The sequence below is a fragment of the Gavia stellata genome, chromosome 12 (assembly GCF_030936135.1).
Source record: "Gavia stellata isolate bGavSte3 chromosome 12, bGavSte3.hap2, whole genome shotgun sequence".
Taxonomy (NCBI): domain Eukaryota; kingdom Metazoa; phylum Chordata; class Aves; order Gaviiformes; family Gaviidae; genus Gavia; species Gavia stellata.
The window spans coordinates 19,060,829-19,074,267 of record NC_082605.1 but is presented as its reverse complement, the minus strand read 5'-3'; the positions used below and the strand labels follow the sequence as shown (position 1 = coordinate 19,074,267).

The following is a 13,439-nucleotide window of genomic DNA, read 5'->3' as shown; positions in this document are numbered from 1 at the left end:
CTGAGTTCCAAAGAAATTTCAGGAGTCTGCCAGCATCCTGGGGGTTTTATTTAGAGTGCTAAGGAATCAAACTGGGCAGACTGTAGGAGTTCAGCACTGTGGGGGAAACTCCTCTCATCTCAACACCAGTGTTTTCTAAACCAGAGCCAAAGGCAGAGCACTTAGCTGTGCATCCACCAAATATCACGGTTTCCCTGAATTGCAATTTTTATCCTCTAGTTAATCGCTAACAAAATAGATTCATACATCCCTGTTTCTGATGTAATGGTTGTAACTAGGTAAATCATCCTGGCTGGACTTTGGAATTGCATCTCCATCCAGCCATACAGAATTCACCTCTTTGAAGTATTTTCTGTACTTCCTAAATATCCATATAAGTGTACCATACATGTACCATACCGTACAGTTTATACACTACACAAACTGGGATCTACTTTTAAGAAATAGCTAGATGAAGAAAATAACATTTGATACGATGGATAAAGAAACAGGTGTAGGAAGAACAAAGTGAACAATGCAAAAAGTAAATCTTTCTTAGATAAGGAACACAAACCTGCATTGTTTTGGCAGAGGTCTCTCTAAATTTAGTTTGGGTTTGTTTTGTATATTGATTTTGTAATTCCCCTGCAATTCCCCATCCTAAGGTAGACAGCAGAAGTTACTTTTTAAGAGAGATTTAAATGAATTAACAGAGTTGCTGGGGAAACAGAGGTATCATGCAACTCAACAGCAAGCACTTGCGAGCAAAGACAGGCTAATGTAGATCAGCAGCTTTTGCTGTGCCATAAAATAAAGAGCACAGACAAACCTCCTCAGAGCTGAACTAAACTACCCCCACAAAAAAATGACTCCAGCTTCCCAGGGGAACAAGACATAACCTCACCAAACGTCTTAAGTGTCTATTCATGTAAAAGGATGACATACCAGCGCTGTGTAAATCCTGCTCACCTGCTTGCTTTTCATTTACTGGGTGATTTACTGTAGCAAATTGCAGCGTGACTACCTGATCTCTCTGTGACGATGGGTGTTTAATACCCCTATTGCCAGGCCAGGGTCAGCTTCATCACTCACATCAGGCACCCAGGCTAATTCAGGTGAATCCCACATCCTCCCTAAGGCACTCATTTGCCTCCTTTCACCATGTGAATGCTTTATGCACCGCAAACTAATTATTCTGCTATGTATCTGCCTCTCCCTAGCCCTCTAAACCACCCAGAAATGCAAAGATAGGACAAACAAACTCATTTCAAAGCTCTGACAAATGCAAGTTACTCTTGTTTTGGGCTTTCGCATCACCAGTCAGTGATCTCCAAGCAGGAACAGTCTGAGAAACCTCCCAAATTCAAACCCCACAAACTCAACTTCTGAGCTGAAAGGCATCCCAAGTGCTTGGTTTCTCTTATAGCACCAGTACTAAATTGATTGCCCTTCCTAATATCCCTGTAATCCTGTCCGCTCCAGGCATGCCTCTCTGGAGTGATTAGACTGCAAGAAGCATTTCTACCCTGTTCCTGATGGATGTACAGGAAAGGACATGTCTGACTTTGAGCTGCATAAACTTATTTTGCGACCATCTTCAACAGAGGCGATCCAGAATACATCCCAGGAATAAAACAGCTGCAGAAAGTGTCACTTTTCCATTGCAATTTTTCCAAAAACTATTCCTTTTATTGAAACAAAAATTCCAGAAGCTTGTAACCCCAGGTGCTTACTGCTCAAGTTTTTTAAACTAAATATTCTGAAACTCTACAAGCAACAGATTTTACTGTTTTTTAGATAACAGATTATTTAAGAAGCTGTATTGTTAATGTACATACACCTAGCCAGAAGGCATTTGTGTGGTCTTGGCTTTCTGTAGGGAGAAAAGGTAGATGTTAACCTATGCTGCCAGTATCGAGGAAAAAGAATTTAGCTAAACTCATCATTTGACTGACTAGAAGCAAATTAGCAGGAGGTTAAGATGCCAGCTTTTGATATTGTCTTCTAGCAAGAAAAGAACTCAGAAAAGGCAGCTTTTGCAACCAAAGACTTCGAACATTGATTTCAGAAGCTGACATATTTCTAAACAGCATTGTCAGGAGGAGGTTTTTTAATGCAAGTGCACATAATCTGCTTCTATGACAAGGTGACCCGCTTAATGGATGAGGGAAAGTCTGTGGATGTTCTCTACCTGGACTTTAGTAAAGCATTTGACACCATTTCCCACAGCATTCTCCTGGAGAAACTGGCTGCTCATGGCTTGGACAGGCGTACTCTTCACTGGGTAAAAAGCTGGCTGGATGGCCGGGCCCAAAGAGTTGTGGTGAATGGAGTTCAATCCAGTTGGCAGCCGGTCACAAGTGGTGTTCCCCAGGGCTTGGTACCGGGGCAAGTTCTGTTTAATACCTTTCTCAGTGATCTGAAAGAGGGGATCAAGTACACCCTCAGCAAGTTTGCAGACAACACCAAGTTGAGAGGGAGTGTTGATCTGCTCAAGGGTCGGAAGGCTCTGCAGAGGGATCTGGACAGGCTGGATCGATGGGCTGAGGCCGATTGTATGAGGTTGAACAAGGCCAAGTGCCGGGTCCTGCACTTGGGTCACAACAACCCCATGCAACGCGACAGGCTTGGGGACGAGTGGCTGGAAAGCTGCCCTGCGGAAAAGGACCTGGGGGTGTTGGTTGACAGCGGCTGAATATGAGCCAGCAGTGTGCCCAGGTGGCCAAGAAGGCCAACGGCATCCTGGCCTGTATCAGAAGCAGTGTGGCCAGCAGGAGTAGGGAGGTGATCGTGCCCCTGTACTCGGCGCTGGTGAGGCCGCACCTCGAATCCTGTGTTCAGTTTTGGGCCCCTCACTTCAAGAAGGACATTGAGGTGCTGGAGCGTGTCCAGAGAAGGGCGACGGAGCTGGTGAGGGGTCTGGAGCACAAGTCTGATGCGGAGCGGCTGAGGGAGCTGGGGTTGTTCAGTCTGGAGAAGAGGAGGCTGAGGGGAGACCTCATTGCTCTCTACAACTGCCTGAAAGGGGGTTGCAGAGAGGTGGGTGTTGGTCTCTTCTCCCAAGTGACAAGTGATAGGACAAGAGGAAATGACCCCAAGTTGCACCAGGGGAGGTTTAGATTGGATATTAGGAAAAATTTCTTCACTGAAAGGGTTGTCAGACACTGGAACAGACTGCCCAGGGAGGTGGTGGGGTCACCATCCCTGGAGGTGTTTAAAAGATGTGAGGATGAGGGGCTTAGGGACATGGTTTAGTAGTGGACTTGGCAGCGTTGGGTTTACGGTTGGACTTAATGATCTTAAAGGACTACCGAGAAGGGATCTAGAAGCTGGCCTCCAGCCCCTTTAGAAAGGCTCTATTTTTAAAAAAGTTTAATTGCAGTTGTCATGCAAATCTTCAATTTGGAAAGAATCCTCCCCCCACCCCAGGTCTCTGTCTGCACTTGCTACAGGCTGCGTGCCAACATGAAGGTGCCTGTCCCTCAACGGCTCTTTGAAGCAAGACTGGCACTGAGGGCTACAAACGCTACGGGTGAGGGAACTGAAAGGAGCAGCTAGAGGTGAGCATGCAGGGTGGGAACTTCTTCATGAAAAGATATCACAAGCATCATTTGTGAAAGACCACTGCTTATCCAGCAATATTGAAACAGGTTAATTCTATAACCGTTCTATTTGGAATGGAATTAAGACACAGACACTATACTTATTTTCAACTAGAAAGATCTGCAAGAAGAAAGAAAAGAAAAAAAAAACCCAGTCCTTTGCACAACAGGGGAAATTTTCACTCCTATTGCATAACCTATGAAGTGAATTGGGATTTATCAGGCACCAAAGAGAAAACCACTGCAACGCAGAGCATCACTGGCTGATGTACAGTGCCCGTGTCAATGCAGCCTCCATGCTTGTTATAGCTGCGAGAGTTCGCTGTGGTGCAGAAAACTACCAACAGCCACCAAGATGAACCACCAAGTTTATTTTCCAGTTCCTGATGTGTTAGTTAAGTCAAATCTGATTTCTATGCAGCTACTGACTTTTTAACTAGCGATTACTACTGGGTCACCCTCTGTAAACATATATTGCCTGCCTAGTAAGCTCTTAAAAAAAAAAAAAGAAAAGAAAAGAAAAGAAAAGAAAAGACAAAACCCAATACCTATCAGATTTTTCTGGGAGGTGACTTGCACCACCAAGCATGAATCTATTTGAAGTTTAGTTTAACTACAAGCTGGAGCAGAAATCAAGAGACAACCCTAACTACTTTGCTTTTCAGTACACAGCACTAATTTTATTTGCTACACTGCGTCTAGGTATTTCCCCCATCCCCTCTCAGAGAAACAAATAAACAAAAAAACCCAGAATTATATTTTGAAGGGATAGATTGTCTCATCCCTGAGTGACAACAGGGGAAATATTTGAAGGTGTTCATGCTATGGTTTTCCTTTTTAGGAGACAGGTTTTTTCTTTTTCCTTTTATTTCTCATTTTCAATATCAGTACTGGCCTTCCTCAAAGCCCTGCTTCTTTCATTGACTAGATAGAAGGGATATTCCAGGTGTAATACTTTACAGCAATTTAATTTAATTTCAGTTCTTATGTCCCTGCCTCTAGGGTGCTATGTCTTCTTTTCACTTCTCTATGTGTTGGTTTGATTTATTTTGCTTTTCTTTCCGCTATGATATTTTTAGCCCTTTTTCAGCCACATCCTATCTCCCTCTATCAGTGCTGCCACACCCTATGCCCACCTAAGGGCACATCTCTCTGGGCAGTGTAGATGGACCCGAGCTCTTCCACTGTGGCTCAGCTCTCACCTGGAAGCCATATAGCCAGAGGTAATAGCAGCTACTTAAATATATGAATTATTGAACCAAAGGAAATTTAGTCTTGACACTGAACTAGCATGTATCTTTGCAGGCAGACATATGGACAGGAGATATGCAGAGTTTCTTGTTCCCACAGTATGAGAGGACCTCAAAAACATTTCAGGCATTTACAGCACCTCGCAACAGTAAGAGATGGAGGTAGTCCCATTGACAAAGAAAAAAAACTCAGGAGGAGATACTGTGAGGGATCCCATGCCCATGTTGTTGAGAAATCTGGGGGGCAGGACTAAAACACAGTCAACATAGGTGAGACCTGTATATCTGCAACTTACTCATCACTAGGCTGCATATGATCTCTCCGTTGGCCAGAATACGCAACGTGAAATAGCCAAAATCTTGAATCGGATCAGTGCTCAGAAAAATACGTGTGAACTGAGTCTATCCAACTTGAATAAAGTTTACACAGTAGTATGATGAGTGCACACTTAATAGCACATTTTAATTTTTGCCACTAGTCACATTCATTCATCACTTATTTTTCTTGCCACCAAACATTTTCAACGTGCAGAATAACCCAATATCTTGAAATGAATGTAGAGTGAAACAAATCCTACAAGAATAACATAATTTATATTCAACACACGTGCCAATTATGACGAGCTCATCTGATGTTTGTTCAAAAATTTCTAAAGTATTTAGTTTTGACAAGAGGCATTTCAAAGAGAAGTTGTGTTTTATTAAGCTGTACACCCTTTAAGCACAGGAATCACTGCAACTTAAAAGAAACATCATTTCTACTACAAGCACTGGACTGTAAACTGCATTTAACTCCGAATCCAAAAGTGAGAAGAAACTATGTAAGGACATGTCACTTACTAGCTTCAAAGTAACTTTTTCCACCTTGCATTATTTCCATTTTAATATGACTGGAGAAATGCTCTTGTTACCTAATTTCACGTCCTACACTCTGGCACAATCTGTGAATGAACGCCCTCAGTCTACCTTCAATTAGCAGATACCTTCATTAACCCAACAGTTTTCGAAGGTCTTCTGAATGGCAGCTCTCTTCTATTGCAATGATACTTGGCCAGACTCCTATACAAGTTTGTACAACGGATTGCTATTCTCAGCTGGGGCTTTTGGTCCCAATTAATTAAGAATAACAATACACGCCACATGTATATACAGTGCTCACAATTAAAAATTTAGTATTTCCTCTAACAGTTAGAGTTATCTGAGATACCATTTGTTTGTGCATATGCCTGAATTAGCAAATAACTGTGGTGAGAATGCAGCATCTGTAAACAAATTCTGAAAAGTTAATGGTGACCACTGTATCTGTGCAATATTATGTTGTGGTATAAATATTTAATTGGCACTCATTGGGCATGTCTCCACTGCAGATAGTAAACTCCCAAGGAACTTATGAAGGTCGTCCTAAAGAAATGCCTGCGAACTCCTTAGAGTACCTTAATCCATGCTACTACAAGCAATATACTTGAACATGAAAAAAATGTTAGTGTTTGAAGTTAACTGTGGTAATTTTCTCTCTTGCTTCAACTAAATATCTGGTCTAATTTAGTACCAGGGGTACACTGACATCCATCTGAAGGACTCCAGAAAATTATTTTGCGCTAAACTTCCCATACGCCAGTGGTTTATTTTAGGGTAGGTAACATTGACTCTTTGGGGCCTGATGCAATGACTTCTTATTCCGGGAAAGAGGGAGCCCATTTCCATCTGCTAATCCAGCACAGCCACTGGAGGCTGCACCTCAGCCCTCCGATAGATCCAGACGCAACTGATCTCGGATGCCTGGTCACACTGATTCCACCCTCCGCTCCACACTGACAAAGATACCAGAGAGCTTTTCCAGGGTAGCTTGATTTAAATACAGCAACTCAGGTAAAAGAGGCTACCCAGCATTATACCAGCACAAACAAGTTTGTGAACGGACTGTAGAGAAGGTGACCAAAGATGTGCATTGTGCTACCATGCATTAATTGGCTTTTCAAATTATGCTGAAGTATTACTTTGTATACACAACTAATACCCATGGAAATATTTCTGCATTGGATAAAGAGGTAGATCTACCTATTAAATTTACATATACATCCATTCTGGTTTATAACCGTACGCAGATATCTTATTATCACCATGTTACTATAATTGAAACAAAGATTAGAATCACCAAGTAATATAAATGAAAGTAAGTCTTTAAGCAAATGCTTAGGAAAGGTCTAGCAATCTTTGTGGTTTCATTCTGACTAATGGCTTTGAAGTCAGACAACTGCGGTTCTGTATATAACAGGCACGAAGGGGATAGTTGCTAGACTTCTAGCACATAAAAGTACAAAGGCACTAAATGACCACAACTTGAAAGCACGTAAAAGCTTTCATGACATCTTTAATTCCAGATAGTAGACATTAAAAGCTGATATTATTAACCATTTATCATTATTAAAGGTCTCTTCATCCCTGAATGAGCAAGTGGCACTGACAGTTGCACACATCTATCAAATGACAACAAGCCCATCAATCTTGCAAGGCTCCAAACAAAAAAAACCCCTCAGGATTGGCAAGAAATAATTCACAGTATTAAAAAAAAATATTTAAAAAAAAAATCTTCCAAAGAAAAAACATAAATCAGAAACTCAAAACACTACCAGAAAACCAGATTATTTTAGGCAAGGCTCGGAAAGGCTTAGGAAAGAGCCACAACTCAAGGACCAGCTTCGCAACAGTACAACATTTACTAATAGGGAGATGCATTCAGGGATATTTTTGGTAGCATCTTTCTGCATCTTTAGGTACCTACATACATTGTTGGTAGCTGTGGCCCTGTTTCCAATCTCCACAGAAGACCAAGAAGTTAAGCAGGTGCTGTAGCACAGCTGCAGGGCTGAGATTATCATCTCAATGTCATGATTTTCAGCCCCCCTCCATGGTTCTTTACCCCTAAAATTAACCCTAATATACTTGTATCACCTTTAGAGCCAGTCCTGTAAATCACTGAACATAACATGTGAGGTGCTCAGCATTTTCAGCTCCCAGGGGAAAATGAAGGTAATCACCCCTTCATAAAAAATATCTTGTATCTTGCAGAGTGTGGTTCTTCATCAGTTAACTGATAACCACATTGTGAGAGACTCAGCTAAAAGCCGGCAGGATAGTCCTTTCGACCTGCTTGTCCCTGTGGAGTAGATCTAAGAATACATAATACGCCAGCCAAGATGTGTTTTTACTGTTCTCACAAAACATGTTGCCAAGCATTCATCTCTCTCCTGATACAGCAAATCCAGACAAAAGCACAATCCCTCTGGAAATGGACAGAATTAGGAATTTCCTTCAGCCTCAAACTAACGGATCAGCTTCTTTGAACAAAATGGGGTTGTTTTCAGGGGTTCATTTTGCATCTTGTGATTTAGACTTCCTGTAATTCTGATTCAAGCCTTGTACCACAACAGGTATCCAACAGTAACTAAGCAGCGCCATTTGCACAATACATAAATATTTCATATCGTTCTTAAAGCCACAAGTGCCAAACTGGAAAATGTGTGCAAACATCAGAGAATCCCAGCTCTAGGACAGTAAATGCAGCCTTGGGATTTAGGGGCTATCTTGTCAAGGAGACCCTTCTCGGTCTGCAGGCTGCAGATAAAATTTATGACAACCCTACAAGTGGGGTAGTGTTCAATCCATTAGATTCTAACCTCTGTGTTTCTGATCAGAGCGTAAAACTGTTGTTTCCATGTCATTTTAAATAAGAAGCTCTAAAAGGCAGCAGAGGTGTCTGCTCTACCAACATGCCCCCTTCTCTACCAACATGCCACTTCCCATTTCGGGGTGATAGAGTTTTTGGATTAACTGCTGCTTTTTTTTTTTGGAATTGACCTGAGAGGTGAACATAATATGGGAATGTCAGTCATACACCTGAAGATTCCTGGGGACCCGAAATAAAGGCTGCTACTGTCACCATCAGCTCTCCAAAGAGCAACCTAATAGCATCACACTTTGGTCATTCTTACAGCTCCAAAGGACAAAATTAAGGTCAATGGTTCAAAAAAACCTAATGTGAAAGGTTGAAATCAGGCTGAAAGATCAATATAAATTGAGTTGAAAAGACTGGCTTGGATACAAAGCAAATGTTGGTAAATATCATCCAGTATTTGTTTATGAATAGGTTTAATACATTATGTAGGCATTTGCCATGATAGTATTACACCCTAAAAAGCTGCATACCTTGCAGAAAGCGTGGACAAAGGATACTGAGAGGAACTGAAAGGTAAGCAGAAGATTAATCTTTTATATTAGATAATCTGAGATTAGGTGGCTCTGGAAACAAGCTAAGAACATTGCAAACTAATCTCAAAAGTATTTGTCCATATCATTGAAATTTCATTCAGTTCTTCAAAAGCAGCAGCCTGGCTTCTGGTGATTACCAGAGCCGAGTCTGTGTAGTTGTTAGCAAGGGTGTAAACGAGAAGAGTTGGAAAACTGGGACAGGATATTTTTTACTCCACATTATCATTACAATGGTACTTTCCTAGGACTTGAGAAAATAGCCAAAGCACTCTCTCTCTCTCAGCTCAAATTCATACGCCCATTTCCTTTCCCAGAATATATGGAAAAGGTAGGAAAGTAAGGAAAGAGTGAGGATTTTTTTGAGATATCATAGGAATTGCCCTGTGGGTCAGTGCTCCCTTTCCCACAGCAGCAATAAGGTGATGTTTGGGGGAGCGTGCGAACCTCTGCCACTTTGTTCCATCCCGTCTCCTCGTCCTACCCCAGCACCTACAGCCCTACACTGAGGGATGTTCAAGGGGACAAACATCCTTTTAAAATCAGTTTTCTGCTTATTCACTGGGTGTCCAAAGCTCTAATTTTTAAGGACATGGTGAACAGCTCCACATTGGCTGTTTCTCCTGCCCTTGTGATTTGGTAAGGCGTGTCCATGTCAACCTCAATCTTCTTCCCTCCAAACTGAGGGGCCCCAACCTGGACCCTCCGATTTGGTGCTGTGTCTGGAGGCGCACTACTTATGAAAATAGATTTGTCGTCTTCAACCGATTATTGTCAATCTCAAAAATAGGCACATTAATAATTCAACTAATCTATTTAGGTTGACATCTCCCACCCGCTTCTCTAGTATATAAAGACTTGATTGTGTCTTGGATTTCAGATCATCAAGAAAGGTCTTTAGGAAAGAATAGCTCTTCCTTCCCTGTCTCCCACAATAGAGGCTGATTGAGAAAGAGCTAGCAAGAATAAAAAAATGTGTTTAGCACCAATATTCTTGAGTTTCTGGTAAGGACCTCGGTGTCATGAAGGGCCTTTTTCCCCTTATGATATATTGTTTGTTTGTAGGGTCCTGGATCCAAGTGCTGGTCTTTGTAAAAAATTGAAATTTTTCTACAAATTCTGTTGACTTCAACACAAACTTCAGCAAAGATATTCAGGAATATAATGTGCTCCAATTAGGTTATTTTTTAAAATTAAACTCAGGGATATTTTTTGAAGGTGAGTATTAAAATAATTTGATATATTTCACAATTTACATGGTTCTTATTATTCTCACATTTTCCAACATGATGCTAGTAACATCCTGCACTACTTCACTATTGACATGCCTTAACATATTATTTTTGTACAAGTATCAAAATTACCCTTCATTCCATCTCAAAGCAGACACTTTGCTCCAGATAAAGGGTACTGCGATTTGATCAATGCAAGGCAATAATGATTTTCAAAACAACATGAAAGAAGATACAACATGAAAGATGAGTTGAAATATTGAACCACTAACTCACTTGTAAAAAAGTACTGCAAAATTATTAAACAGAATATAAAAATCGGGGAAACAAAAGCACTTTCAAATCAAAAATGAAAATTCTGCTTGTTAACCAGCCCAAGTCCTGATATCCCATTGGAAGAGAGTGGCTGCAGACACTCACACACCACCCCCGGAGGGGAAGAGGCAAGAGCCAGCCGGGACACTGGGCAAGCCTGAGCCACAGCACCTCCCAGCCCAGGGCAGCCCACTCGGCTGCTCTTCCCAAGACGTGCCTTAAAGCATAGTCAAGTTCCTAGTGACTGGTGTAAGCCTTGCCTCACCTCGGCCGTTCACAACAGTCAGCGCAACAGATCATCGCTACCCAAGATAAAATAAAAGGCAAAATAACAATGCAGCGTATTCCAAAGGTACTGGCTGTTGTGAAAAGAGTCGTGCAGCAGTAAAGGAAATTTTGCCCATTCCCTTTTCTGCTATAATAATGCACCACTTGCAAGCATTGCCGAGAGGATCGCAGGAGGTCATCAGGCTGGAACTTGTTACAAATGCTGCAAATGGAACAACACCAAACATGTTGTAACAGCAAAAAAAAAAGTGAGCAAGAACGTTTCACTTGGTGATGAGGTAAAACAAGCCATTTATCTAGTGCTTGCAGTGCGACATGCAGTTTGCTTGCAGGACTGAAAGGGATCCTGAACCGGAAAATAAAACTGAATGCTCATTTTGGTTCTCTCCCCTCTAGCTAGATACTGTGGAAATGGAGGAAAACTGCAAGGAGGGAGAATAAATTTTAAAAGATGTTACCTGCTCCGTAGGAAATGTAATATCAATAATTATTGAGCTATTGATAAACAGAAGTCACCCCAATGATGAAAAATTAGATGAAGCTGTGCACGTTGTACACATTTTGTCAAATGGGAGTACTCCGAGTCTGACGATACTAAGGGAACAAAGAGCGAGCCAGGATAAATGCGCCTCCTGCCCGCGTGCCTCGGATCCGCGCTGCTGCAAAGGGGTAGAAGGCAGGAGCACTGCATATGCTCCGGAAAAGACACAGATGATATCTGCTCCTTCCCTCCTGGCAAGGAGCAGGGAAACAGAGGTAAAGTCATCTAGCAGGCCCTGATAGGGCACTCGGCAACAAATGCATCCAGGAAATAGCACTGGGGCTGATTATACATTTATAGGGTTCAGGCCCTGTCTGGGACAATTTAATTCCACACCTCCCAGTCTAATCAGGATTTGTGGCTTAAAATAATTTTCAAATCTTTTGTTGGCCTATAAACATCATATTGTTTAAAAAACATTAAAATATGACTACTGCCAGAGAACCCATAATATCTCTTCTTGAGGATTACACAATACTAAAATGCCAAAAAAATCCCCTCCCTCCCCCAAAAAACCCAACAAATAAATCCCACCCTTTAGCAAAGAGACATTCGCAAAAGGAAATTAGTCCTGTCCTGACAGAAGCAGGACATCAACCGGACTCCCCTATTACCATAAGGACAACCTTCTGCTTAGAAGGTTACCTAATGCATTTAGTATATTCACTGAGATATTAAAGCATACTTAAAATTCCTCTTTGCAGCCCACAATACTACAGCATTGTTCTTTCTTCCACGTGGCCCTGAATTGCGTTGTAAATTATGGTCATCCCTTCTCTCTGCTACCAAAATTAATTATCTGATAAATAGAGTTAATACACATGGCTGCTCTGCAACAATCTGTTTGATGGAATTTGTGTTTGGGGCACCGCAGACAGCCTTGCCAAGACACAGACGCTATAAACATTTTGATTATATGACTGGATGACTCACTGTGAAGCAATCCCTTCGCGTTCGTTATGAGCTGAAGGCTCTCTGACGCTCGTGCTGGGTCTATGGACAGACAGCCTCACATCTCCAAACCAAGAGGCAAACTGACAGTTCAGCTCTAAATGTAAATACCAGCTGCAATGGCCAAAATATTGCCTTCCAACATCAATATAGCTAAACACATCAGAAAGAAGTGTACGTGTGTGCCAGTGCGCAGCCACTTTCGGTTGGTAGTGGCCTGGCATGCAGGCAGCTGCCTGCATGAGGTCCAGATGCTTTGGATGGGAGAAGACAGAAAGAAGAGTTAGCCCAACACCAAACTGAAAAAGGGATGTTTTTTTCCCCACTAAATTAGTATGTGAGGAAAAAGCAACATCAATCAATAAGAGAGGCAGTAGCCCAAAATAAAGTGTCTGAACTATCATGAGTTTCTTCAGCATCTCAAATTATGCCAACTAATTAATGCTGAAAACAGCCTCTGGCGGGCTCTTCCCATTTCAAAAGGGAAACGAGAAGCAAAAAGATAAAGGAGTAATAGAATTCAATGATAGAGACTGACCAAATTCAGGTAGTAAGGCCTCTATTCTCAGCAAGAAAAGACTACCACATGATCAATTCACTGCTAACTCAACAAAAAAGACACTTTTTTCTCTCCCTCGGTTTAACCTTTGCTGTGGCTGCGATGGTCTGTGTAAACAGAGATATCCAGAACAAAGCACGAGTTTGAGTGGAGAAAACAAAACAACCTTGCGATTGCCAGTTCATGCAGCCAGACCCAAAATGATAAAACCACAGCTTGTTCCTTCACCACAGCCAGGGAACTGAACTGTGCCCTGTCTCACAAAAATATCCCAACCCAAATTTTTACCCATTTAAATGACTGTTCCCACTCTGCTCCTTCCCTGAGCACCCGTTAGAAGCTGAAGTCATTCATTCTCTGGGAAGCTGAAAATGCAAAGGCACCCCCGAAGTGGCAAACCCAAGCCGAAGAATAAGTAAAAATGCCATCCAAGCACTAACCGCGCTGCACGCTCTG

General features: G+C 41.9%; 1 protein-coding gene across 1 annotated transcript in view; it reads right to left on the bottom strand.

Annotated features, from left to right (window-relative positions):
• The window catches only part of TAFA1 (TAFA chemokine like family member 1), a 227,168-nt gene that overhangs the window by 183,771 nt on the left and 29,958 nt on the right, over nt 1–13,439 (bottom strand). The gene's annotated exons all lie outside the window — the stretch shown is intronic.